The sequence below is a fragment of the Ambystoma mexicanum genome, chromosome 2q (assembly GCF_040938575.1).
Source record: "Ambystoma mexicanum isolate Mex_15411 chromosome 2q, UKY_AmexF1_1, whole genome shotgun sequence".
Taxonomy (NCBI): Eukaryota; Metazoa; Chordata; class Amphibia; order Caudata; family Ambystomatidae; genus Ambystoma; species Ambystoma mexicanum.
The window spans coordinates 1,404,874,476-1,404,888,038 of NC_090924.1; the positions used below are offsets into that span (position 1 = coordinate 1,404,874,476).

The following is a 13,563-nucleotide window of genomic DNA, read 5'->3' on the forward strand; positions in this document are numbered from 1 at the left end:
CACCTGCCCAACATAATCATACTCCCTCTGTGTTGCCAAGCTCCTCCCAATGAACCGCTGAACAATTTGATAGTCATGAGGAGAATATCCAGCTTCATAAACGTCTTTGATTAACACCTCCAAAGCCTTCAGGGGCCACCACAAAGCAGAGCAGCAGGCACACAGCCCGCAGCCAAAAAAGCACGGATGGACTCCACACAGGCTATCACCTCATCATATCAAGATCTAGGTCAAGACACTTATTATAATAACGCCCAAGGCTCACAGAACCCTGGCTCATATACAGTCCCAGAGGACCAAGGGGACACAGGGAGACTTAGATCAATATTATGATGACGTATACATCATCCAATCCACAGAGCACACCGACCCACTGGTGGCTGACTCCCTGATACACAAGCAACCGCAATATAATGACCTGCTCCTAAAGGATGTAGAGCACTTCAAAATAGATACACAAGAAGCCCAGGTCGATAAAGACTTTTTGGAGGATATCCTTTGGCTACAAACCTGCAGCACAGTTTATCCCCCTACTTCAATCGGTACAGAGGCGTATTCAGCCCTCTCTGCTTACCCCCAATCTGACATGGGCAGTCAAACCGCGCATTGAAAAGATGTTCAGACCAGCCTCCTCAGACCTCTTATACATTAGGGGGCAGCTAAAGCCCTACTTGCTAGTGGTCACCACCACAAGAAAAAGAGCAGGAACCCCTCTGGCCTCTGCGGAAGCCCCTACTGACAAGGAGAGTACACAAATCTATACCCTGGGCAAGAAAGTAGCTTCCTCGTCTGCCTATCAAACTAGGATAGCTAATAATATTATGCAGTTAGCTAGCTATAATTGCCACAAGTGGGATAAAATCGTCGCTCAACAGATACTCTGTCCCAAAGCCCTAAAAACACAGCTCTCTCTCACCAGCGATGAGGGTAAACAGGTAGCAAGCTGCATCCTTAAAAATAACCTGGACGCATCAGACAACATGCAAAGAATCCCGGCAGAAGGCAAACTGATCAAACGCCACACATGGCTCCGTCAATCGGGATTTAAACTGGAAACCCAGGCTACCCTCTTAAACATGCCCATTGAGCCCAGCGATTTATTTGGCAAAGCAGTTGAGGATGCACTTAAAAGCGCAATGGAGGAATGTGATGACCTCAAATCCATGGATCAGCTCACAAATCCTTTGAGCAGAGAGGAGGCTCTAACTCATGCCGGTTTAGAAGACAGAACTCCCAGTGGTCCTTCAACTACAACCTGAGTGGGCGAAGTTCGTCCTGGGTTCTTCACAAGGGCAGTCCTCCCAACAGGGTTTTCAAAGAGACCAAGGGAGATATAGAAGCAGTGGCAGATCCTCCTCCGCAAAAGGGGGCTCAACCCCTTCTAAACAATGAGCACTCACTACAGGTTCCCTCCCATGCCACTCTAGTAGGAGGACGCATTTCACACCTTGCCCAAGCATGGGAAGGGATCACATCAGACTATTGGGTGCTTTCCACCGTGGTGGGGTATTGCATAGAGCGGATTCAAACACCAGCCAATTACCTGCCAAGACCAAGACAATCTTCACAGGAAGAACAACGCATTCTGTTGGAAGAGGTCAAAGCGCTGCTACTAAAGGACGCTATAGAAATCGTCCCAGCAAACCAGGTAAACAAGGGTATTTATTCAATGTACTACCTTGTGGCAAAAAAATGTAACGATGCGCCCTGGCCTAGAACTGCGCCCTGCAAATCCCTTTCGAGCCACAAACATTCTGCATGACAACGCTACAGGAAGTAATCCCATTGCTAAAACCGGGACTACATGGCAACCTTGGACATGAAAGATGCATATTTTCATATTTCAATGTTCCCAGTGCCCAGAAAACTCCTGCGCTTTAAAATAGCCAACCATCACTACCAATGGAAGGTTCACCCTTGGCATAGCCTCCGCTCCAAGGATATTCACCAAGGTGCTAGCGTTAGTGGCAGCGCACCTACGCAGATATTCAATTCCAGTGTACCCATATCCGGATGACTGGCTGATAACCAGGGAATACCCCCAAATTTGCAAGGAAAATACCCAGAGAAGAATCAATCTCCTGTTCCAATTGGGATTCTCAATCAATGGGAAAAAGTCAATTATCTTTCCAAGCACTACAAAACCGTTCTTAGGAGCTGTCATAAAGACATCAAATGACAGAGTGCAAAACAAAACCTACTGCTGTCAATACCTCAGTATCTAGCCGGTCGCCATATAACTGTACGCAAAGCAATGTGTTTGCTTGGGATGATGGCATCGTGCATTTACCTGGTTCCACACGCACGGCTGTGCATGATCCCAATGCCTTAGTGGTTAGCAAAACAGTGGTCTCAGACAAGCTGTCAGTGGGACATTGTAGTGGTTGTTTCGCTAACCCTAGCTTAAGTGCTACAGTGGTGGGCCACGGAGAACCTGTTGAAGGGAAAACATTTTACAACCCTGCAGTGCAAGCATTTGTCACAACCGACTCATCACTCACCGGGTGGGGAGCCCATTACCTTCACAACACAGCGCATGGCCTGTGGACACAGATGACAACCCAAAATCCCATAAACCTGTTGGAGCTGCTAGCAGTACTGAAGGCCCTGCAAGCTTATATAATAAACCTGTCAGGTCAGACAGTACAAGTCCTCACGGACAGCACCACTGCCATGTTTTATATAAAAAGCAGGGAGGCAAACAGTCTCCAAGTCCGTCTAGGCTAGCACAAAAAATGTGGAAGTGGGCATGTTGCTAATGTCGCAACATGTTCCAGGGGCCCTTAATTCTCTGGCAGACTCATAAAGCAGAGATCCTCTACCCGAAGAGCATGAGTGGCAGCTTGACAGAAACATCTTAAGATATATTCTCCCTATGGGGTTGTCTCAGGAGGATAGCTCAGGGCAATGTGCTCGCCTTGGAAGCAAGACGACATGAAGCAACACTGGTTCGATCCCTGGTCCGCGCTTAGAAACCTCTGTATTGAGCACATAATAAATGACCCATCATAACTATCATCATAACCCCCATTTAGACTTGTTCGCTACAAGCCAAAACACGCAATGCCCATACTTTGCATCCAGGTTCCCCAAAACGGGTCCAAGGGCAACACCCTGTGGATGAACTGGTCAAGGGAATTTGCTTACGCTTTTCCCCCAACACCACTTCTGAGCAGGTTAGTGAACAAAATGCACCAGGAACAAGTGACACTAATCCTAGTTGCTCCTATGTGGGCAAGACCACCCTGGTTCCCACATCTGCGCAAACTGGTGATGTGCGATCCCATCAAACTCCCGTTCCCCTACAACATGCTCACACAGCACGGGGGGACTACATTCCTCCCACACCCTCAGTCTATGAACTTGGCAGCCTGGCTCCTGAAGTCATAGAATTTGTCCATTTAAAACAACCTCATTGGTGAATGGAAATCCTCAGAGGCACGAAAACCTAACACCAGACACTGTTATTTTGACAAGTGGAAAAGGTTTGTAATATGGAGCTAGTCAAAAAATGTGAATGCAATAGAATGTGTTCCATCCCACATTCTTCATTACATGCTCCACTTACTAGACTCCAGGCTATGATTTAACTCCATCAAGGTTCACTTAGCGGCTCTATCCGCGTACACCACTTCTCAAAGCAAGCTGTCCTAGTCAAAAGTCCCTGTCAATAAGGCATTCATGGAGGGAGCAAAGAGGATGGGACCTAAATGTGGTACTTGCAAAGCTCATGAGACCCTCCCTTGAGGCTATGCATAAATCCAGCCTTAAAAACCTTACATATAAGACTGCTTTTCTGGTGGCTATCACCTCCATAAGAAGAGTCTGTGAATTACAGGCTTTGTCGGTGCAAGACCTTTGCTTTGTTATCCACAAAGACAAATTGGTACTAGGAGCACACCCTAGATTTTCACCATAAGTTCCATGTCAACCAGTCCATTGAACTACCAGCTTTCTTTCAAAACGCTTCAAGCTCAGCTGAGAATAAATGCCATACACGAGATGTAAGGAGGATGGTCCTTCACTATGTAAACAAGACAAGACCGCTACAGAAAACAGACCAACTGTTTGTCTCCATGGTACCTAGCAGGGAAGGTGATACATGTGGACAGTGAAATGCATACAGCTCTGCTAATCTCTATCAGACAAAACTCTGCCTTTGATACCAGGAGCTCACTCTACCAGGGGTACAGGAGCTACATTGGTCTTTATTGCAAACATCCTGCTGGATGCCATTTGCAAAGTAGCTACATGGAGCTCTATACATACATTTACTCAGTACTACTGCATTGACACACATTCTAAAGCAGATTCGCAGGTGGGACGAGCAGTGCTAAAACATCTGTTTGCTGCTGTAAAGTCTCACAACCTACCACCTTTTCCAGACACTGCTCGCTAATCCATGCATAGCATGTGATCTAAGCTGATTCACAAGCCGCAGACGGTATACATTACTCACCGTAATCATATTTCTGATGCTTGTATCTGCTTAGATTCACATGCGCCCACCCTTCCTCCCCTGTGGAGTAGAAGGTGCATAGATGTTTCTCTGACTTTATCTACTCTCATCTGCTTTATTACATCTGTACTCACGCTACACTTCTTGCTTCCACATGTCAGAAACAAAACAATCTGAGGGACCTCAATGTTTGAAGGACCATGGCTACAGTAGACGTAACACTATGGATAGTATTACTGGCACGCCCTGTCGACCTCCCGTTTAGAGTTTCGAAAACAAAAAATGTAATACTCTGCAGCTACCACTAAATGTCGGCCTATGCATAGCATGTGAATCTAATTTGGGCAGTTTATAACTTTATATCCCCCCAAGCCCCCTTAAAGATCCTCACCAAATTTTGCAAAAAAAAAGTATATGGCCCCCTCAGAATGATTTTGCAAAGTTTGGTGTGGTTTTGTCTGGGGGGGGCGACATTCTGGGGGGGGTCCCAAAAGGTGCAGAAATCCTCATAGACGTAATGAAAAACATGTGTTGCTCGCGCCTACAGCCCAAACGGCTGGACGGATGCAAATTAGGAAGTGTGCATGTATTTTGCCCGAGAGAGCCTGGACGGAGCTCGAATAGATGAGTTTCCTGCATCTGTAAATATTCTGCTTTTTTTTTTTCTAATGTGTTAAATTGCCATATGCCACTAATGTTAACAAAAAAGTAGATTGGGGCAGGTGTGGGCGGTTTGGTGGCTCGAATGAGACCGTATGGAATTGCCCACACTGCATTTGGGAGGGGGGGGTGGTGAGTAGCAGGACTTTTTTTTGTCATGGCTCGCCCCCTCCCTTCACGCAATGCTGGTCATTCCCCAGGTAATGTGCGCTATGAAAAACATATTTGTATATTGGATAGAGGGTAACGAGAATAGCTTCCTCAAATTTAAAGGTATAATGTAGGATCAAATATTTATGTAAACCATTGATGACGTTTAATTTCAGTATATTCACAGTATATATTTGCGGGCCAATTTTACTGCATGTTGACTGAAATCAATAAGTGGCTTCGCCCGTCTGGACTGAATATTTGTATTTATGTCTTAGCATTTTTTTACACAGCGTATGCCTTCTGCTTAAATAGAATATGCATGTTCTTAACCTTTGTACATGAGGTATTTTAATAGGTCTTTACAAAAGCAACTCTTTAGGGGTGACTGACCTCCCAGTCTGGCACATTGATTTGCATTTTATCTCAGGCAATAGGTGTGAACAGCTCAATTAGTCTAAGGGAGAAATTACCTCCATTGCAATAATCGTATCCAATCTGTTGTTTACCAAATTTGCGCCAAGAGCAGTGTTTTGGTCCCAAAAGCATGCTTTTGTAAATTTGGTGTAAATCCTTCCAGTATTTTTTTTTAAATGGTCAAAAAGTAGGTGAAAAGTATTAGTGATATTTGGGTCCAGTCCGCAGACTCATTTCCTGATTCGGAGTCTGTGAGCACCCCTGAACCAATCCGAGAGCAGTGTGATGTTCGTGGACATCATACATGCTCACTGAATGGTCAATTAAAAACGTGATTTATCAAAAGAGCACCCATAGTCTGCAGACATCGTGGTAAAAACATATAAAAAAAACACAGCATTGCACTTGTCAAACTAATGAACTTATCTCTGGAGAGGTGAGGGGTATGATATGATGTGATATGATATGGCATTTGTAACGCGCCTATACACAAGTGTTTCAAGGCGCGAGAAATGATGAGGATGGGATAGCTCAGGGGTAACGTGCTCGCCCTGGAAGCAAGAAGGCACAGAGCAGTACAGGTCCGATCCCCGGGTCCGTGGTTAGAAACCTCTGGGTATTAAGTGCGTTATAAATAACCAATCATAATCATAAAAAATAAAAATCGGGTGGTTGTTCTTCTAGGAAGTCAGCGAACATCTCAGATGTTTGGGGACATTCCTGTGATATTCGCGAACATCTCAGATGTTTGGGGACATTCCTGTGATATTCGCGAACATCTCAGATGTTCAGGAGCATCTATGAATGTTTCTGCATCACAGGGTTGGTGGAAAGCAGTTTTTGGATGGCTTATAACTTTGGCGACACTCGATGATCCTGCATGTTGCAATATGATTTAAGACCCAACCCTGAATGGTTGTGCAAAATTAGGGGGGGGGGGGTCTGAAAATATTTTAAAGGCTTATAAATTTGGCGCTGTTTGACCATTTTGCACTAAAGTTTGCAAATAGATTTATACATTTTGACACTTCATAAAACAAAACGTGGACGGATTTGCAGCAAACTTGTGAAGGAGCATTGCCAGGGACCGAAAGCATGATTTTTCAAATGTGTCTGTTTTATTTTTTGAAACGTGTCATAATGGAGAGACACAAAATAGTGATATATTTTTGGTGACTCAGGTCCAGCCTGTGGCCATGGGCAGTGGCCAGATGCCATGACCCGATCAATCTGGCTACTGCCAATGACCCCTAGGGACCAGCAATGGGGTTAAAGTGCGCATGTCCACTGGGGACCTTCTATGTGGTAACGTTTTTCGAAATCAAAATAGGTTTCCATAGAAACAAAATCTGCTTGTGGCTACACCAATTACTGGTCAGGATTGCAGCAAACATTCGCGAGGAGCATCAGCAAGGACTTCAAAGCATGGTTTTGCAAATTTGTCTTCTGTTTTATGTTTTCTGAAGTGTCAAAATGTAAGTACAAAAAATGTGATATAACTTTGCTGCCTGGGAAATGGGCCTGGCCTTGAGCAAGGATACATGTGTAATTTGATATGGTTATTAGGGGGTGAGTGACTCGCTGGCTTTAGATGGGAAAACATTTTCTGCTTGTGGCTGCAGCCCAAAGTGCTGGACGGGATTGCAGCAAACATGCGTGAAGGCATAAGAAAGGACCTGCAAATCGGTCCTGTCTTTTACTGTTTTCAAAAATAGTGTTATAACTTTGCTGCTTGGGCATTGGGCCTCGCCTGCGGCAAGGACAAATGTCTACTCAGATTTGCCTATTGGGGAATGTGGCTTGGCTGAAGCCCATGCCCCATGAATTGTGGCGACTGGCCATGGCTGCAAGCCATGAGCACTGGCCATTGGTCATATTATGAGGGTATAGTGGACATCAAACTAGGATGCAGGGGTAAGTGCAGTGGATAAAAGGGTGGTTTGGTGGGGCTGGGGTCATGGTTGAGCCTCATGCCCTTGGCAATTCAACCACGACCTGCAACCCCAGCATGTGCTGCTGAGATCAACCCACATCGCTATGCGTTGCAAAAAATATGTTTAAGAGGTAATAAAATATGAATAATTTATATACAGTGATGTAACATCATGAAACATTTTTACTCCTAAATACCTATGAAAATTCACAGGAAAAACATTAAAGGTACATTATGGTTAAGTTGCACTAATAAAAACCTATGAATTTCAGTGAAAAAAAGTTGACGGGATGTTATGGTTGCATGTAAAGCTGAAACCCCCCAGAAATTTGCCAGTTATGGTAAGCTAAGCAACCATACCTCGCACCACCACGTGCACTGCTAAGACTAACACCCAGGACACCCATTGATGACATCGCTGATATCACATTTGAAATACACTTTGATGTTATGAAGTAGCCTTTTACAGGTGACCAGGAGCCGCAGGTAGAAAAGGAATGCTTTTTTAATAGGTAGAGTGTAGTATAGGTAAGCCCACAGGTTACAGGACAGGACTACGTTGGGATAGACCCTTTCACAGCCAGCCTCCATAGGACATTCAGCAGGCAGCACTCGCACCACATTCCACTCTTGGGACTATCATGACATCACGTTCATGCAAGGCAGACAAAGCAGGAAGCAAGTGCATTACAACACATCTCATCCCCTTATGGGAAATAAGAACCTGAAACACGATAAAATGAAAATGTGGCAGAATTGTCAATGCCATGCAGGTTGACATTGGTTGGTTCTACTGTTACCTGATGGTTTCTTGAAATTTTATGAAGGCTGGTCAGTGATCCAGGAACACTAATCTGGGTCTTTTGGTCAGCCACAGTTCTTATAGTGTTGTCACATACAAGTAGGGGCTTTCACTTCAAGTCTTTCTATCCAACGTGATTGGGGCATTGTACCCAAGTCCCAGAATGATGCACAGCTTCAGGCAGCTCTAAGAACTTTCTCCTAGCTCCAAGAGTTCAATGTTACTTATTTTGCTCTCAATCTGACGTGCCTCTACCTTTTTCTCCTGCACTCCAAATTGCAGAATTTCTCATTCAGTCACTTTTAACTCTGCAGGAACATTCCCCTCTGAATTACATCATGATGCCATTCCTCTCTCTTCAGCCACTTCCTGAATGGGCTGCTTGCCAGCCCCCTCTGAAGCTTTATGCTGGTCGTGAAGCTGTACCAGACTTTTGGCCAGAGCAGCTTCTCTCCATCCTGTGACCTTCTCCCAAGTTTATCTGTCTCTCTCCCCTGTACTCCTTCACCCTGAACCCCGATGCCATGCAGCAGGTGTCTGTGAACCTCTCCCCAGTTGTGTTCTGCTTGCTGCCTCCTTGTTATTAATGCACACCTTTGTCCTGGACCTCTTCTGCTTGACTGCCTCTCAGCTGTGCCTTACCATCAAGACGTCTGGTTACTCCGTTCATCTCATCCTAGCTACGGCTTCCTGGATGCGTATACAACATCAGCAGGCTCTCCTGATTCTCTTCTGATCGCGTGGCCTTTTCTCAGCTCCCCATTGTTCTCCAGTACTGCACTATAATATGATATGGCATTTATAATGCACCTGTACACAAGTATTTCTAGGCGCAACAAGACAAGGAGGGGGAAACAAAGGGAGGACAAAATAACGATCTTACTTGGCCTTATGTCATTCAGATCATGCAAGTGCGGGTTATAGGAAAGGGGATAAGTGCCCTGGGGGGTGGGAATGGGGAAGCGCAGTTAACTCACAAGTACAGGTAGCGGGTGGCTAATAAGTGCAGAGAGAAGGGACTGTAGGGTTGCAGATACAGACCCTTAAGTGCTGGGGCGCCTGGAGGCAGTCCAAGGGCAACTGGACACGCAGAAGCCAGTTCAGAGACTGACCAGGTGACCCGTGCATGGAGCAGTAGAGTGAATCAGCAGGGGAGAGGAAGAAAGAAAGAGGAAGTGAAGCGGAAGGTCTTGAGTTGCTTCCGGAGGCGGTTCTGCTCAAGTTTGAGAGAGGCAGGAAGGCTGTTCCAGAGAGAAGCCCCAGCCAAGGAGCTAGATCTGCCACCAACTCTCTGCTTGGAGAAGCGTCTAACGCTCAGAGAGTTGAAGGTGGATGAACAGAGCGCTCGAGAAGGAATATGTTTTGGAAGAGTACGCTGGAGGTAGAGTGGTCCCAGGCCCCAGAAAGCCTTGTGGACGATGCCGAGGGTGTTGAAGTTGATCCTTGCAGCCACGGGGATCCAGTGAAGAGATTTCAGAGCTGGAGAGATACAATCCCTGGACTTGAGGCCAAGGACAAGTCTTGCAGTCTTTGGCCTTCTTCAGGATTACCCCCGTCTCTGGTTTCTCTGTTCTATTTCTGTTCTGTAGTGCTCCAGTTGCAGGCTGGCCAACAGGATTATGGCAAGTGAAGAAAGATTTGTGATGCCAGGTTTTTCTCCAACTTGTGAAGGCCACTTCATCACAGTGATGATAAAGGTAAATTCAAATTCTTCAAAAAGGATCTTTCAAAATTGGCCATTCATTTTTCATAGACTTTGATTCTTCTTAATCTAGTCATGCAGCTGTAAAGACATATAAATGCACAATTTCTCGTGGATATCAATGACCTGCTGCCAAGATAAGAGGTAGGTGTTCTCTTTGATGATTGCTTCATTAGTATTCTTACTTCAGCTTCCTGGAAAATCATATTGAATAATAAAACATCGAAATACTTTTTACTGTCTAGTCCCATTGAGAGCCAAAACTTTAAAATGTTCTGGGTAAGCGGATAGTTGGGACAAGTGCATCCTGTGTTTCAATTTCATTTGAAATGTTTAATTGAGTGAGATTTTCATTTGCATTTTCCTTTGTTTCAATAAACCACCATGGTCCTATATTTCTTCCATCACAAAAGGATTATTTACAAGAGATCAACACAAGTGCCTACTCTACCTGTTCCCAGTATTTCCATTAGTTCTATTTTGTATCAAAAGCTGCCTGTACGCACCCCCCTCCACTTAATGCTGCCTGTATTGATTCTTTTCAGGTGTATTGAGGGTCTGAACTACTATTCTACCTAAGCTCTTTATGCTGCTATGAGTCTGAGCTCTATATAATTCCTAGGAACTCCTTTTCTAGTTCACTTTTATATGTTACCGTATGGAGTAATATTCTATCTCCAGGAGGAGATTGTGGCCATCCACCTCCATGAACGGAAGAAGGCATCTCAGGAGTGATGTTTTGTGGCACATGTTCGTGCTGATGATGTAAAGTGCTTACTTGGAACTATTGCCCCTCCCAAGATGGCGGCCACATGGCCCACAGAACATACCATTCCATTATAGTGGCCTTCTATTTTCCAAGTCGCGTAGGAAGCACAACACTGATCCTAGTCTTTAGCAGTTCTTCTGCTGATTGCTTTGCATCCCCACACTTCAGGTTCATGATGCTCGTCCCTGTGTTTCCCCAGCAACCAGGGCTTGTTGTCAGTTTGCCCAGTGATTCCCAGTCCTGCTGTATTTGTCCTCTGGAGTTCTGGCAGCCTAGATTTCCTATTGCAGTTTGTCTTTCTTCTTTGTGCATTCTCTTCGTCTGCAGTTCCTCTAATAAACCCTCTTCCTGCACCCCTTCTAATGCTAAGACAGCTGCTGCTTAATCTTCCAAGATACCTCCTGGGAACTTGCTTTAGCCTTGGGACCAAGAGATTATTTGTATTAGATGTTTTTTCTCTTACCTCCCAGGGGTTCCTTGCTAGCGTGTGTTCCATTATCTACCAGCCGTTTGGCTACAGGATGGGTAAGGCCTGTATTCACATGGGTACGGCAGGAAGGAAAATGTCCAGGTAAGACATGCGCTTCACTGAACTCTATATGCGCTGTATGATCTACTGTTCTATTTAAGCTCTATCTGGTACTGTATGAACTACTATGCCCACTGAGCTATACTGAAAACTATATATTTTTTAATCCTCGCTTCTGGTGTCAATCTAGATTTCATTTCCCTCCATTATCTTGGTCTGTTTTTACAGTGTACTTTTGTGGGATTTTGCTCATGAAGTCAGTTTTTCAAAGGATGTTCAGCAACATCTCAGAATGTCTTGAATGTTACAGATGAAAGGCTGAGCAACAGCAGTACTGGGGTGGTCTAAAACAAGAACTGTCAAGAGCTTGAGCTCTCTTCTGCACCTGCACCAGGTAAGTATAAAAATAGTCATCTACCGGAAACCTGTCTCCACTCAGGGCCACCTAGGTGTCCTGGTGAAATGGTTCATCCTCACCCCACTGCTAATGAATCTGCATATGGAACCACTGTGGATATGTTAAACAAGGGGGAGTCTGGGAAACTCTCTACCAGTACGAACACAGCCCATTGACTTGTTCTTGGGTGGATGGCCCCTGGGAGAGTCTCAACCAAGTCTTTAGCTCACTGTTCTTTTCACAGAGAAGAAATGTCCCCGCATATCAGTATTTGTCCTGCCCAGGGGCAGTCCAGCACCGAAATGATAGGAAATTCTCATCTGAGTACCACAGCAACCCCATACACGGGGTTTCAGCCTTGTTGGGCATCATCAGTGAGGTGAAGCTGCGCCTCTCTAAGAACAGTGAACAAGGGGTCCACGTCTGGATCGCCCTGATAACTTAGGGTTAGACCCAAAGTTAATTTATGCAAAACAAGGGGGGTCTGGGAAACTGGACTGCCCCTGGGCAGGAAAAAGGCTGATATGCAGGGACATTTCTTCTCTGCGAAAGGGATAGTGAGCGAAAGACTTCGTACAGTCTCTCCCAGGGGTTATTCACCCAAGAACAGGTCATTGGGCTGTGTTCGTGCTGGTAGAGAGATTCCCAGACCCCCCTTTGTTTTGCATAAATTAACTTTGGGTTTCACCCTAAGTTAACAGGGCGATCCAGACGTGGACCCCTTGCTCACTGTTCTTAGAGAGGCAACAGTTTCACCTCACTGATGATGCCCAACATAGCTGAACACGTGTATGGGGTTACTGATGGTACTCTTGTTCAGAGGAGAATTGCCTAGCATTTTGGCGCTGGGCTGCCCCTCTGAAGTTCAAAGGCTGATATGCGGGGACATTTCTTCTCTGTGAAAGGGACAGTGAGCTAAAGACTTGGTAGAGTCTCTCCCAGGGGTTATTCACCCAAGAACAGGTCATTGGGCTGTGTTTGTGCTGGTAGAGAGATTCCCAGACCCCCCCCTTTGTTTTGCACTGTGTATATGTTACTGGCAGAAAATCATCTCTCACCAGTATGCCAACAAAACCAACCCCTACTTGAGATCATGTTGGTTGCCCTTGCCTGTTATCCTGCCTGGACACTAGCCAAACCTAAATACTTGGAACTGAATCTCAATCAGAATAAGGTGCTTCTCTTAAATGAAAGGATAGCCAACCCAAATCTAGGGCAGTCTGTTTAACATGCACATCAAAAGCTTCACCCCTACCTCAAGTGCCAAATTGCTTGACCTTTATATAGAACCTCAGCCCAACCTTCACAAAGTGTGCAAACAAGTTATCCCAGCCAGCTCATGTCCTGGGTTTCTTCTACACAATCAATCCCCTATCCGTACCACCTTTCATTGCATAATTGAGCCATCATTCTTTTCTGCATTAATGTGAACACCACCCTACTCTATGGTACTCTCGGTTGCATTATAAATCATCTTCTGTATCTCATCTCGACTGATTTCAGCGCAGTGCTCATTTGGCATCCCCCCTAGTCAGAGACGCCCTCTTGAAGCCTCTCGTGCCCACAATACAGTTAATTCAACTTCTTTGCATAATTTACAAAGCTATTGCAATGAGGTTTCCCTGTTTTCAGTAAAATCCAGCAGAAGAGGAACTTCGAAGGGATTGTGTCCTCCGACGTATTCCTTATCTTTGATGTTATCCATTCCAGCTTGCTGGCCTCGGAAATGTTTTCAGTAGAGGGTG

The 13,563-nt window shown here is 45.2% G+C and overlaps 1 protein-coding gene across 7 annotated transcripts in view; it reads left to right on the forward strand.

The window, feature by feature from the left end:
* Window positions 1-13,563, forward strand: part of TBC1D5 (TBC1 domain family member 5) — a 2,783,701-nt gene that overhangs the window by 760,982 nt on the left and 2,009,156 nt on the right. The window contains exon 5 of one of the 7 annotated variants that reach the window (XM_069648896.1): window positions 11,732-11,815. The exons of the other annotated variants lie outside the window; for them this stretch is intronic. The gene's annotated coding sequence lies outside the window, so the exon portion shown is untranslated. The remainder of the gene's footprint in view (window positions 1-11,731; window positions 11,816-13,563) is intronic. 7 annotated transcript variants of the gene reach the window in all.